The following is a 15,379-nucleotide window of genomic DNA, read 5'->3' as shown; positions in this document are numbered from 1 at the left end:
AACAATTCTGGTTGAGGCTAAAGTTAATCTGTTCACTTTTCTGTCTCCAAAGGTAAAAGCAAAAATCATTGATGACCTTTCATGAATTTAGAGATATTCCTTCCCTCCCATTCATCATGCATCAAAAGCCAGGTCTGACCAGATCTGCCCATTCTAACTTGAATAGCCAGATGTAGATTCAACCACAAGTGAAATTGGTGACAACTGCATAAAGCAGGTAACTTTATTTTGTGACTGTTTAGCAGCATCTAATTTAAAATTACAAAGGTGCAGCACTGACACTCATCAACATTTGTTTTAATAGAAAAGCCTTCTTAAATTTTTCAGAAGTTCTCATAGGACTGCAACAGAATCTGAAGTGCAACAGAAGGTGCAATGCTTGCGTGGTTACAGGACTTTCACTATTACCAGTGTCAGCAGTGTCTTCTTAGGTTCCCCATTGGTGCTGTACTTGGTTAACATGAAGAGCTGGAAGAAAATACAACAACTACTACAAGATAGTTGTAGTTTCTCTATCTGGTGACCCTCCCCACATCTGCTTGTATCTAAAAATCAGTTCCCCTCTTCCATCAGTGAAAGGTTAATTGCCATCTCAACATTTCACTTAATGTATAATCAAACCTAATTATTTGCTATAAACTTTTGATTGTTTAATATCCTCAAAGGTAACCTAACATCTAAGTTCTCAATTCAGTGCCAAAATGAAAAAAAAAAAAAAAAAGCAAGCAGCTCTGACAGGCTCTGTAGCTAGATTATCATTAGCATTAGTTGTAAGAGATATCAGTCACTGTGGGTCTAATCCTCTTTTAACTTTGTGGAGAAAGTTGTTTTCAGTGTCACACTTTCCTTTCTCCATGCCTTACGTCTATAAAACCAAAGGCAAACCTACAAAAGAGCTGGTTAGCCCTCCTACAGGCCAGAAGGTACAGAAGATACCTCCCTCCCACAGTCTGCATCTTCTCCAGCTGTATTAGAAATCAGGCCTTCTTTCTCTCTCCATGTAAAAAAAATATTTGAATCAGGAAGTATGCATTATTATTTTTATTTCACATCTACAGCAGTATTAAATTTTTTCTACCTAAATTCTGAATATTCCAATTATAATTTACATTATTGATTTTCTACCCTGAATAACGTTTCATTTTGTTTGATAACAACAGTAACAACCACACAGGCATCTATGTGCTAAGTACCCTCCTTATTATGAAAAAGCCAAAGAAACCTGCTGAACTTGTACATTTTAGAAACTCATGTTTAATTATTCCAATATAAACAGGATCCTTCAGGCTGAGTCTGGCTTAAAGACAGCCAGCCATGGTTTTCATTATTTAAATAAAATAAAGTTTCCAGCTAGAATAGATGTATTGTTGTCAGCATCATGAAGGTTTTAACTAGAAATTACAGTTATTAAAGCAAGCAGCTACAGAGCTTTGTCACTCTCACCTGGCATTGGTGAAAGGACAGGTGTCCCTCCAAGCAGTGGCCATTTTGTAGGTTGATATCAAAAATATCCCAGAAGTCCAAATCCTTTAGTAGGTGCTGAAAGAAGAGGTGGAAGATTATCTTTGCATCTGACAGTCCTGTTTGGAAATGGTTTTTGTTTTTTTTATTGCAACTGATTTAAAACAAACAGTGAAATCTGCTTTTGTATGCACAGGACACTCTTAACTGTGAGGGTCTGAAAACACCAGGCTTGAAAAACGCCAGTTACCCAGCTGAAAGCCGGTACAGAAATGGAAACTGTAGACAAAGTAGTGACACCACACACCGACAGCTACAAATGCCTTAGTTCTTACCATTCCTAGTGCCCTACTTCAAAAGATGTGCAACCACTGAGCTACAAGTATAACCTTCCTGTCCACGTTTAACAACAGAGCATACTGGCCTGCAGTGTCACTAATCTTAGCATGAGCACGCTATAAAGTAAAACTTTTCCTGATGTTAACGTTAGCTGCACACACAAGTTAAATCACAAACTGACAAATGAATTACAATTTGTATGGAAAATTAAAGCCGGATTTTGAGCTATTTTTTCATGACAAGCATATTACATGTAATCTGAGTCTGGTTCTAAGCAAGGACTTAATCCATGACCATAATGTAGGTCACTAGTTTTGATACAGTTTGTGCCTAGTATTCATTCCAAGAAATCAGACCCAGGACTAACATCAATAGCTGTCAAGAGTGTACATGTGGTTTCTTTTTACACTGTCATTTAACAAAAGAAAATAAATCCAATTAAGCAGTGTCACGATATTTTTTGCTGACTTTCCTATTTTAATCATTAAAGCACTATTTAATTTATAATAAAGCACCGTACTCTAAACCTATGCATCCAAGAATATTGATGTTTAAAGCCTGAACCGCCCTCGCCGTTTCTGCTGTCCTTTTAGTTTTCAATGAGCTTCAGTAACTCAAAAGAAATGCAACCAACTTGGTAACTAAAAAAGAAAGCTTTGTAGAATGGGGAAAGTTCACAATGGGAGGAAAAAAGCCTTTCTAAAATAGCCAGGTGTTCACCTCAACCCATACCAACTTCAAACAGATGCAAGGACAGTAGTTGAATCTGATTTCAGACTAAGGACATGAAAGATGAGCTTTATATTCTTACACTTCTATAATGTTAGAATGAATTCTTTTTCAGATAAAGAATAGTACACTCCCCTGCTCTCCTATTCTTTCACATAAAGTTTGCTCTGAAAATAGCATGGCTGAGTTAAGTCTTTCAAGTATCATTTGATCACTGCCAAATATTTGCAAGTTTGGATTTTTCCACATCCCACCCCCTACTTGATTGTAGTTCATGTAGTATCTGCTAGGTTTTGTTCTCCTTCTATGAGTAAATGTACTGTGGGAAGTGATCAAGTCAGTCATTGAAACACAATGAATTACTTTGAAATACAAAACTGAAGTAGTATTGTAAGAAGAGCTCCTGACGGTCTACCACCCAAATGAAGGTTTAACCTGAGGAAGGGATTACTGGCTTAAGAAAGCAATCCTACCTGGCAGCAGCAGAGGTGGAGGTTTACTTAAAGTATAGGTGGCAGTGCTTGTGCATGACCTTGCATCCTCACATTGACTTCAACTTCAGTTGAAGGATCAGTTTGTTCAACAAGACTTAGTCTAAATGAACAAAAGCAGCAAGCCATTCTTATGCACAGATATTCTAAGTCTGCAAATTACATATGTGGCTGGGTTTGTTGTTGGGGTTTTGTGTGTATGTGTGTGTCGTGTGTTTATGGGCTGTTTTTTGGTTTGTGGTTTGTTTTTTTTCAGAAATGTTCTGGATTTTATACTTTAGATAAGTTTATACACCATTATATTAAACCAGGAGTTGCATTCCACTTAACAGACTGATGGATATCACTAACTTGAATTCATTTATGTGTGCAGTATTACTAAAACGTAAATACTCAAAAGCATTAACAGATGATGAAATACTCATTTTGCAACCACAAGTTGTGAGAGAGCAACTGCCCATTAGAGGACTTGTGTATATGTCCTGGTAACAGGTCTAGTTCTGTGAGGAATACAGATGCATATGAGGAATACATGATGCACATGCCCATTAATACACACACTGGCATTATATACATGAACTTTTCATCTCTAGTGCCTATCACTTATTTAACAGATTATTTATGTGGAATGTACCCAAACTTATTTTCATCAGCTTTAAAAGATGCTTGAAGTTGTATTTCAGTGGGAAAAAATATTAATACTTCAATGATGTCTTTTCTGCTCTTCGCATTGTCACTTACTGAGCTCAACTCCACCCAATCCAAGTATTTCCCCACATTTAACAGAAATGTCTAATGCCCAGAGACACACTGTAATCTCTCAGCTCCCATGCTAGGCAGTCATCTACCAGATCATCTGCCTTGTGTGAAACCCTGGTACACTCCTGTTGCTCAGGCTCAGCAAATGTATTCCCAAAAGCTTTAACAAGAAGAGCCAGAGCATCCTCCACAGGCATGCTATGAGGCACCACAAAGACGAAATAGCTGGCTTTAACAAGTTTTCATCTACTTCACACATTTACAAAAAGGTAGAAAAACATAGCTGTTAAATCTGCGCAGTATAACTGAGGGAAATTTTTGAAGCCTTCAGTTCAATATTGATATAGCCCTTCTGTAGATGCAGAGGTTAATTCTGATTTAGCACCAGTACATAAAACTTCATTTGAAATATAAATGAAAAGCTGTAATTTCTTCTTCCCACTGTAAAAATATTACTGGTCGTTCATAAGCTAAAGCTATAACTGAAAGATTCCCAGTTCCATACAAAGACTTTCACAAACATCTACAGCTGAAATAAAACGATTAGAACAGATTCCCCCCCCTTCCCCCCCCCTTTAATTTCAGCATATCTTTTACCTAACTAGAGAACAGGGCACATACTTTCCCTCCAGAAGAAGCTGCCTTTTTACTATTGTGTTCTTGATACAAGATGCAAAATTTGTGAATTTACAATAAAAGGTTCTGAAACAAATGCAGATAAAAACTTTAAAAACAATTGTGATTCATTTACATAGAATCAATGCAAGACATGGAAATTTTAATTAAGCAATTTCTATATAACTATCATTAATTACTGTATATCGCAATTTCTTCCATGCATTTTATGTCATTTAAGCAGCAATCCAGGACAAATATTTAATCACTCCATGGAACATGAATTATTACAAATTCAGTGAACTATTTCAAAGCTGTCTCATTTTAACTAGGTCAAATCTGTTACCCAGAAGTGGAATGAATCAGCATTTAAAATTTTAGTGGGTTAAAAGAAATTTAGACTGCAATTCTGAATGGGGACTGTTTTAAGTGACATCTCTCAAACAAACATAACTTTCTTTTGATAGAAGAATGAAACACAATTACAGTGCACAAGGGAAATGCTAAATTGGGCTGTTCTAGAATACAAAACCATTATTAGCTTCTTGGAGTGCATGTGTGAGATCTAACTTATGTAAGGTAAATTATTTCCACTACGACACCAGGTTCTTGTAACCGATTGCCTATAAATCGAGCATATTGCCCTGGGGAAAAAGAGAAGTTGGCTATATGCAAATGAAAATCTGTCATTGTTTCCTATTGCTGTGCTCTTGCCATTTTGCATGTGCCAAATGCAAAAGGATCAAGTCCAGTGTTGTGAGGCGTAAAAAACCCCACAAAACAGTGTGCTCATTGATCAGATACACTTTCTACATCAGAAAGCAACTGTGATCTCCGTTAGCAGTTAGCTATTCTTGCCTCATCATATTTTAGTGCTAGATTTGAGTGACATACTTTTAATTATTGAAATAATTTCTGTTTAGCATTTGATTCTGTATCAACATCCTCGTATACTGGGAAATACTTGACTGAAAACAATATGAACTATTACACTGACATTAGTGTAGTTTTGTTAAGTAGCCTGTTTCTTGAAAAAAACACTGAAGATACAGGGCACAAAAGTTAACAGTAGTGATCCATATGTTCTCAGGATAAATGCTACACAGTATCCTTTAAGGATTTTACAGATATCTTGATTTTAGTCTTTTAGACTTGTAAGATCACATTTCTTACTGATAGCAATACGAAGAGGTGAAAGTCACAGACTCCATTTGCTTCACCAACAAGAAAGCTTGCTAACATTGATCCTGAAACTACAAGCAGGAAAGTAGTCAAGGAAGAACTATGTCTTCTTCATATCCTGTAGTACACATACTTATTTTTTAAACATTTCTAACAGTATTTCATTTACATATTAAAGCAACACACTTGCGCTTGAACAAGTTGAAACAAATTGTTTTGTCAGCTTCTATTATTTTCAATTGCTTAAAAAAATTAGAAGTCAATTTACAACTTCCTCTGATTATCCCAGATGATATATGCATTTCAGGCAAATTAATGAACCCAGCTGCAGCAGCTCTAGTTCCTCCTATCTGACTTTTGAGTCTCTCTACTACTGACCAAACATTTAAATAGACCACTAAACTATGACAGTGTCAGAGAATTTCCAACTGGTAATTCCAACTGTACTACTATATTTCTGCAACACTCCATGAACTGAAACAGAAAAATCTCTGTGGTAGTCCCAATCATATCTGAGTATCAGAAGGGGGTATGCCAAATACAGAGGTCTGTGAGGAGGAAGGGAATTAAACATTGCATTTACAGTGCCAGAATTTAATACAAAGAAAGGCAACTGTCTCAGCTTAAAATAAGTTTATTGATTCTGTTGTTAGAAGGTGTGTGAAGGCAGAACAGATCATCTACATTTCCTGTAAGTTTCAAATGAATTAAATACATAGGGAATCAATATCAGTAACAAATTTGGTACAACACACTTTGCGAGGGGAGGAGGAAAGAAACAAAAGTTAAAATACCAAAGCAGCAATAAGGAAGTCAAAAGGAGCTATAGTTTAGATTTCCAATTCTCTAGATAGTCCTTTAACAAGAAAAAGGAATTCTGTGTATTTGAGTGGTTAAGATGTACATATTCAAGTGGTTAACATCTATGTATTCAAGTTGATCCAGCTTGCCTCCAGGGGATAAGCAGCAATATAATGGAAACTAGCTCTTCCAGGATTAAACACTTCCGACAGAAGCTTATCTTCTGTTTAACAGAATGTTACTCTAAGTGTTCTCCTAGTACTAAGAACTAAAGAATAGACCAAAAGCTCTGTGCATTTTAGAGTCCTTTTTATATAGCCAATTTCAATTTTTCCTTCTGTTGGCAACTGTGAATCTTTCACATCAGAAAGATATTTGCCATGCATGCCCACAAAGATTACTCAGGCAATAATAGTATCTGAAACTACTTTTAGTATGTCTAGATTAAGAGACCATAAAATATATCCAAATGCTGCAAGATGGTCTTTAAAGCAGAAAAGAATTAAGATCAGACCTGAGTAATTTTTTTTTAAAAGAACTTAAACAGTCTCTTGTGGCTGTCATACTCCAAAGCCTGGGAGATACATAGGAAATTTTAGGACTAACTGTAAGTACTAAGGAGATCCAGAAACATTAAATAGGCATGATCTTCAGATATTATCTACATATTTGTAGGGTCACATTTCTGAACTGGGTTACACTTACCCATGTAATTACCATTTCTGTAATAGAATTAGCTGAAGAAAAAACTTAATAGAAACCTACTTCCGCTCCTGGCTGATGGCAACAATGACAGTCAGAAGGTCTCATTCTTTCTGCACCTGTTGATAAAACTGCAAGCAGAGCTTCTCTCTACAATCATTCCTAGTGCAGCCACCTGCAACCAAGAATCAAAAAAAAATCAATTAAGCAACAGCACAGACTGCAAAACTGTATCACCAAGTCTTCACTACTTTACCATGTAACAATACTGTCAAAAATGATAAAAACCAGTTCTTTGAAGCTAGGTTGGTTTTTTCCCCTCCCTTTTCTTTTTCCCTGAGGAAATCTGTTACAGACAAACAGAGCATAAGAAACATTATTAAACTCAGCTTCAGAGTTCTCAGAATTAATCTGAGAGAATTAATCTGAGAACAGCCCATTCATCTATTCCAACCTACAGAGGATTATTTTTGTCCTATACTCTCCCGAATTTTCTTCTCCTTTGATGCTGAAACTCAAATCTCACTCCAACAAAAGACAGTGAGAGACTAGGAAAAGCCACCACACTGCTTTTTGTTTTTTCTTTTCACTAAAGCCAGACATTATTGCTCACTGACTTGCCTGAGCAAAAGACCAGGTAGTTATTCAACCAATATCCCTCTGGTACCTTCCTGGAAGAACTCATACTGAGCACAGGTAAATCCATAAGTTATCCTGCAATTCAGTTACAATTATTCCTCACACAGATCTTACCACATGCTGCTACATTTACACCATTCATTAGCTTGTCTAGAAGCAATGGGATAAACAACTTCTTTAGCTAGTAACAGAAAAACTTTCATGAGTAATCTCCACCCTGAAGGGAAGTACCTATGTATTTTTTGCCACTGAGTTCTACCAGGGATTAAATTTATAACTCACATTCCTACACTCTTTTCATTACCCATATTTATTATAATTATTTCATATATTCATTATAATCTTTCATTATATAGTTAGGTAGTATTGTGCTCAATACAATGATATTCCTGTCAAGCTGTGCATCTCATTGTTAAATTAGTAGTTCATTAAAAAAAGCCTCACTTAACTTTCTACAAGAGCCACTATAATAAAGGTTCTTAAAAGACCACATTGACTAATCCCATTGCAACATTTTTTTAAACTCTATGAATAACAAATGAATAACATGAAATTTACTTAACCATAGCTTGACTGAGTTAGATAATGCTTAAACTCTCAAGAGCTTTTTTTTCAAGCTTTTTTTTAGAAGTTTAAACTATAAAATTCAAAAGTTAGAAAATAATTTCCAGGTAATCTGAGTATGCACTCAGCATCACCTACTACTAGCATTTATACTAGTAGCATGTAGTTAGATTTAGTTTCTAGTGGAAAGCAAGTTTCTCTGACCACTAACAAAAAAAGATTATTTAAGGAGAGATGTAACTAGTCAAAAATCCTCAAAAATTTCAGAATGACTCTTCAGGATGACATCCACTCTTTTTGCCACAGATGAACTCCGTAGCCAAGCACCTGTTACAGACAACACTTTGGAATTCAAACTAGAAAAGCACAGTCTAGAATTTGGTAGGCTCCAAGGCATGAGATACTTCTTAGATATTCACGACAAGATTACTATTAAAATGAATGTATATTCCTGCTATAGCATTAAAAATATTTTTCTGTTTAATACCTAGAATGTTTAAAGCTTTAGAATAATTTCTATTTATGCTACTGAAAGTTTCTTACCTATTCAATCTTCAAAATCCTTTGAATAATCATACGGGAAAGGATGACTTTTCTAACAAGATCCATGATGATTTATACTAAAGGAGGTAAGAATATAAGGTTACATATATACAAATGTAAAATTACATACATAAGAATATAAGGTTACACCAGAAAAATCTTTTAAAATCTAGAATAATACAAGTGTTAAACAATAATGAAATACGCACATTCAATAGATGTTCATACTATATTTGTTAAAGAGTGTAATTGTATCAGATAAGACAGATGTACTATTTCTCCTTCCCCACTCTTTCATTAAGAAACTCTGGAGAGATGCGAAAAGGTCATGTTTCCTTGTCCAGCTTTGCCTAATTGAATGAACACGTTATGATACACCATACAGCAGCTCAGTCAGATCCTCCCAACTGGTGAAAGAAAGGCAAAAGAAATACTCTGACATCACAACAGTCATTGCAAAAACATGCAACCACAGGGGGACATCTTTAGCCAAGATTTCTGCTTACACAAGATCCTTCTAAAGCTTTTCCTTCATCCATTTTTTCCTTAAGTTTACAGTAGAAAGGGCCTTCATTATGCATCAGCAACTGGCAGTATCTGAAATTAATTATATTAATATTTCATTTATTTGCTTCCCATAATAAGATGCATCACTCGTACGTCACTTACACACACTAAATTAAGCATGCTTTTAAATTACAGTACAGAAAAATAGACTTTACTGAAAAGCTACATCCTAAACTGTCCATATGAACTTCCTTTAAGATTAGCTCGTACATACTTGCTTACTTTGTCCTGTACCAAGAGATGTCTTTCATGAGTACAGCTTTATAAAAAAAAAACCCTAAACACAAAACCAAAAAACATGGTGTTTTTTGTTGTTTGTCTGTTTGTTTTCACCCTCTTTTTATACTTCTATTGCAGTGCTTAAGTATGCTCCAAAACACAGCTGGGATATGTTGCGCTCTATTTGTACTAATTCCTAGAGATCCTGTGGTCTAAGACAAGACATACAAGATTATCTAACATATTAACACAAACAAACATATGATAGCCCTGGGGGAGTATGTTCTGTTTGGTTTCTAAAGGTATGTCTAATCTAACTGACCACAAAAAATTAAAAACAAAGAATCCATTTAGATTCTGTATTTCAACTAGGAACATTGTGGTTTTCCTCAAAAGATGATTAGCCAAAATCCCCAAAAGAAATTATCTCCCACTTCCCTGATATAACTGCAATACCATAGAGAGAAGAGTAAGGAGAGTTTACTTAACAGCAAGACCGTCACGTTATTTCAGAATATGCTCTTTTGGAAGCAGTTACAGAGTGAAGCAATGTGAGAAACAAAAAAAAAAAAAAAAGAAAGCATCAGCAGCAGACTTCTGTGGTTGTGGTTGTTCCATTTGTTTTTAATAAGGAGCACTTATACTTGGAAGGAATCATTGTTTTGCAGAAGTGGTATCAAAGACTAACAGTACAGGGCAAGCGAACAGATTGCAAACAACCCTCAAAGCAGCTGCTGTGCACAGGATATCAAACTAAACAAAAAAATGCCCTAAACCATGCCTAGAAACAAGAAGAAATACAGCATATCCTGGCAAACCAACAGGGTTTATGGCTTAGCATTTCAAACAGACAGCAAGCTACCTGCTCCTGTATCTAGGTGTTCTACTACGCAGTGCAACCATCACAGCTCACATTAACACCCTTGGGCTACACTACCCACTGGTGACAGCTGCCAGCCAGGGAGGGACACAGGGCCATACCCATGGAGAATGACAAAGCAGATCGGAAGAGTGGCCCCCTCACTCACAGACCTCAAGGTCTGTCTACACACAGCGACGATATGACGCTGCTATATCCAAGAGAAAAGAAACAAGTTCAGCTTTCAGTCTTGGATTCTCCACACTTTTAAATAGCTTAGTTTTCCTATTAGCCATTACTACTATGGTGCAATATCTTTGACATAAACCCAAAATTTCTAAGTAAAACATCCTTGTTCTTAACAAATAACTTTCAACCTGAAAGTCAATAAAAGGAAACAACTTTGTCACTTTATTATCATATGAGGAAAGACACCTGAAGAACTAAAGTACCCCTCAAAACATGGAAAGCAGATGAATGCACCTCTTTCAGTTTTTTTTAGAAAACGAAATACAAAGTGTGGGAAAGCATGAGGCTGAGAAGACACTTGTGAACTAAACATGAAGGACTAGGAACTGGAAAAGTTGAAACCACATGACTCAAGACTGAACAAGAATCCTCTCCTAACATAAAAACATGACAAAAATGCTGAGGGAGTTTTGTTTAATTTTATATTCTACATCTAATATCCAAAGATTCACTTTTCTCATAAACTGCTTCATAGCAACATTTCTGTGTTACATATTATTCACTTCAGAAGACATGGAATCTACCTGGATGCATGTGTGGGCTGAAAGTCAAGAAAGTTTGGGGACTAAATATTGAAGGCAAACAGCAGGGAACAGTCAGCACAGATCAATAAAACTCCATGCTATAGAACACAGAACTTGCGTGACATTCTTTTAGGCTACCCTAAAGTGTGCTAAGAGGAACAACAAGCTAAAAAAAGGAATTAAGTTATGTTGGATATAAGAAGCCTGTCTTCTGAAGTGCTATAAAGGATAAGAGGGTGAGTTTTACTTCTCCTGTCCTAAATATCTACACATACATAAACCCCTCATTTCGGTTGCAGAAAAAGAACAGAGGAAGACAAATTTATAGACTACCAAAGTTCAAACTATTCCTAGCATCTCAACCCATAACTTCCCATATTCATAGAATCATTGAATAATAAAACAGTTAGGGTTTGAAAGGACCTAACTGGATCATCCAGTTCCAACACCCCTGACATGGGCAGGGACACCTCACACTAAACCATCTCACCCAAGGCTCCCTCCAGCCTGGCCTTGAACACCCCCAGGGATGGAGCATTCACAGCTTCCTTGGGCAACCCATTCCAATGCCTCATCACCTTCACAATAAAAAACTTCTTCCTTGTATCTAATCTAAACTTCCCCTGTTTAAGTTTTAACCCGTTACCCCTTGTCCTACCCCTATGGTCCCTAATGAAGAGCCCCTCTCCAGCATCCCTTATAAGCCCCTTTCAGATATTCAGTGTGGCAGAACTCATTTCATACTACGATTCTAAGAAGTGAAAATGAATCTTCTTTTAATTACATTAAGACAGACAAAATGTGTATTTCTACACTATACCTCATTGTCGTGGTTTAAGGCCAGCCGGCAACCCAGAACCACACAGCTGCTCGCTCTCTCCCCCACTTTCTCCTCCCGCTCCCAGAGGGATGGGAAGGAGAATCTAAAGAATGTAACTCCCACGGGTTGAGATAAGAGCAGTCCAGTAACTAAGGTATAACACAAAGCCACTACTGCTACCACCACTAATAATAATAATGATAAGGGAAATAACAAGGGAAGAGAATACAACCAATCACCACCTGCCGAATAATACCCAGCCCAACCCGAGCAGAAATCTAGCCCTTCCGACTAACTGCCCCCAGTTTATATCCTGGGCGTGATATGCTGTGGTATTGAATACCCCTTTGGCTAGTTTGGGTCAGGTGTCCTGTCTCTGCTTCCTCCCTGCTTCCCCTCCTCCCTGGCAGAGCATGAGGCTCACAAAGTCCTTGGTCAGAGTAAACATTACTGAGCAGCAATTAAAAACGTTGGTGTTATCAGTGTTGTTCCCAGGCCAAAAGTCAGAAACACAGCAGTGCACCAGCTACTAAGAAGGAGAAAAATGACTGCTACTGCTGAACCCAGGACAATCATGTACAGATGATTCTTTGGATTTTGCTCAGATATACATATAAAGCATGTAAACACTATCCTTGCACCACTGAACACAAGTTAGGATAATACTCTTCAAAAGTGGAAGGTAATTACTACAACAAACAGATTTATAAAAATATATGGAGTAATAAAGGGAAAGACTGAATTTTTAACAGCCTTAAACATTAACACAGTATCTCTGAAGTAGCATGTTGCCTCAAGAGGGAGGAATTGTTTATAGGAAAATAAGCAGGAGAAGCAATTATGTAGATGAAAACATGCAAGAGAAGGCTGGAAATGCATTCAAACTAAGAAACAGGTGACTCATCCTAATTAAATATTAGCAGATGCTGCTAACAGATGCTCCCACATTATGCTCAAAGTACAGCTGTGAGAACCAGATACCAAAGATGCTAAACTCAGAGAGATGCATCCCTTGTACCTCAACGAGATACTTGAGATATCATTCTAAGCTGACAAAGTATGTTTCTTCCAATCACCTCTGCATTGTCAAGCAAGCCAAATGTATACTAAGCCCTTTTGCTTAAACTGTTAATTTTAAGGCTTCAAAGGCAGCAAAAGGTATCAAGGGTTATTAACATGTGCACTAAGCCTAAGAAGCTGTTTCTTCAACTTATAATTGTAGTACAATGAGAGTTATATTGTCTCTTGTCTTATGTACCTTACCTACTCTCCTGCCAAGAAAATTGTATGGAAAAGTAAAACCTAACTGGGAAATTTCAGAGAAAATAAAACCATTTTGAACTACCCAAGAAGTTTCACATTACAAACAACACAGGAATTATAATTACTGTTGGATTTTTCTTCCTGGTGTAAGTTCAGCTTTTAAGTGTCACAAATCATAGAACCATAGAATCGTTAGGGTTGGAAAGGACCTTAAGATCATCTAGTTCCAACCCCCCTGCCGTGGGCAGGGACACCTTACGCTAAATTGTATCACTTGAACAAAAACCAGCTTTAAGATACAGGTATCTGTTCAGAAGTAAACCGAACAGCTAAAGGAAGATAGAACAGATCAGCTGGAGACTTGCACATCAACAAACTCACAGAAGTATTAATAGCCTAGTACAAATTACAACTTTCTGATACTGTCAGGATACAAGAAGTCTCCAAAGGCTATGCACAGCACTGCATTTTTCAGAGTAACACTAACTTCATGAGGTGTGACTAATTCAAGGTTCTACCAACTGCAAGTAAGGAAGAAAATATGTATTTCCCAGACTCCAATTTTTCAATCCAGTGAAATATTCTAGTGCTAATTGTTATAAATGTGGCTCAAATAAATTGACGAGAGCCAGACCAAAGAATCAAATCAGTTTATTGAGCAAGCGACAGCAAGCAAAACAGCGCTGGGCGGTCGGGGAGTCTCCGCTCTGCCAACGGCACGCACCCCACTTCCCCAAAGTCACTGGTTTTATACTCTTCTTCATCTGATATACGTGTCACCTCCTGGCGTCTTCTGCGTCTGTGTGATCTGTAGATAAAGGGTCTCATTCTGTCTCCCGGTGGGTGTGGGGAGAAAGGCTCCTTATCGCCTTCCCCATGCATCGTTTACTTTAATGGATACCCGCAGTCTATAAGCAACACGTCAAAGCACCGTAATTTTCCAGTAACTATTAAGCAAGCAAGTAACTCTAAGCAAGTAACTCCGAAGCAAGCAAGATTTGATTAACAAACAGGAATTTACTCATTACACTAATTATCTGCTATAGCCTTTAACAACAGCTAGAAAAAAACACCCCTGAGGGGCTCAGCCTTCCCATTTGGCTGACAGAACTCCAACCAGCATTGGTGGGCATGTTGCTGGTTTTCACACTGGCAAAACCAGCGTAAGCTACTTAGGCACAGCTATAAGCTGAACTCGCAAATGCTCTTAAGAAAATATTATATTGTCATCTTGATTCAGTAAGCCATCACCAGAGAAACAGTAACTTAAGACTTTCTAGAAAACACCCATTTTTCTGTAATTGCACTTAAAAATAATGAGATCAAAACGACTATAAATCGTGTTTTCACGACCTCCCAAGTTTCCTTCAACGAAGTCTTTGCACACAAGTGATGTCCTGTCCCACCCACCCCCAGAGCACCGCAGTTCCCCGTGGCTGCTTCTGGAGGATGGCAGCACAGAGCTCCTACTGCACCACAAACCACCAGTCCGGCCTTCAGTATGGCTTAGCTGGAAACAAATGGCAGTGCAGGGACTCTTGGTCCCTGGAGAGCTCGCTAATCAAGTCATTCTAACTCAACGCTTTCCTGCAAGGAGCAGAGCAGCTCGGCACCTCTGTATCCTGGCTGGGACCGAAGACAAGAATAGGAGCTACGGGATGATGACGGCTGATCTCTGTACGTCCGAAGGGACGCTTACAAACCCTCAGCCTTTAAGCACTATGTCGGATGTCTGCACCCCCCCCAGGCGACAGCTGCCGCAAAGGCCGCATGACGCGCCGCCACTACGGTCCCATCCCAAGGGCATCCCTCCAGCGCCGCACGGCCGCCGCTGCAGGAAAATCCGCTCGTAAACAAAGCCCAGGGCGGGAGAAGAGATACAGCCGGACTGACAAGGGAGCACCTCGCACTCACTCCAGCCGGATACAGCGAGCACGCACCGGAGGACACAAAACGCTGCAAGGCTGCGAACCCTCCGTCCCCAGGCTGCGGCCCCGTACACGCGCAAGCTCCGGCCAAGCTCTCCCTCAAGGGCAGCAGCAGCGGAGCTCCG

General features: G+C 38.1%; 1 long non-coding RNA gene across 3 annotated transcripts; it reads right to left on the bottom strand.

Moving 5' to 3' along the window:
• Window positions 1-209: 209 nt before the first annotated feature.
• On the bottom strand, window positions 210-9,660 carry LOC133277337 (uncharacterized). 3 transcript variants are annotated; one of them, XR_009746156.1, is made up of 5 exons: window positions 8,826-9,660; window positions 7,538-7,700; window positions 7,139-7,254; window positions 1,444-1,539; window positions 210-468 (listed from the first exon to the last, which is right to left on the bottom strand). It is a non-coding gene; the product is annotated as an uncharacterized LOC133277337 (long non-coding RNA). The 3 variants fall into 3 exon arrangements; XR_009746154.1 differs by lacking the exon at window positions 8,826-9,660 and having other exon boundaries at window positions 7,538-8,819; XR_009746155.1 differs by lacking the exon at window positions 8,826-9,660 and having other exon boundaries at window positions 7,143-7,254; window positions 7,538-8,819.
• Window positions 9,661-15,379: the final 5,719 nt, after the last annotated feature.

The sequence above is a fragment of the Pezoporus flaviventris genome, unplaced genomic scaffold (assembly GCF_033815535.1).
Source record: "Pezoporus flaviventris isolate CSIRO_AGI_PZ_B2104156 unplaced genomic scaffold, CSIRO_AGI_Pfla_v1 ptg000054l, whole genome shotgun sequence".
Lineage (NCBI taxonomy): Eukaryota > Metazoa > Chordata > Aves > Psittaciformes > Psittacidae > Pezoporus > Pezoporus flaviventris.
The sequence above is the reverse complement of the archived record's forward strand: the minus strand, read 5'-3'. Positions and strand labels throughout refer to the sequence as shown.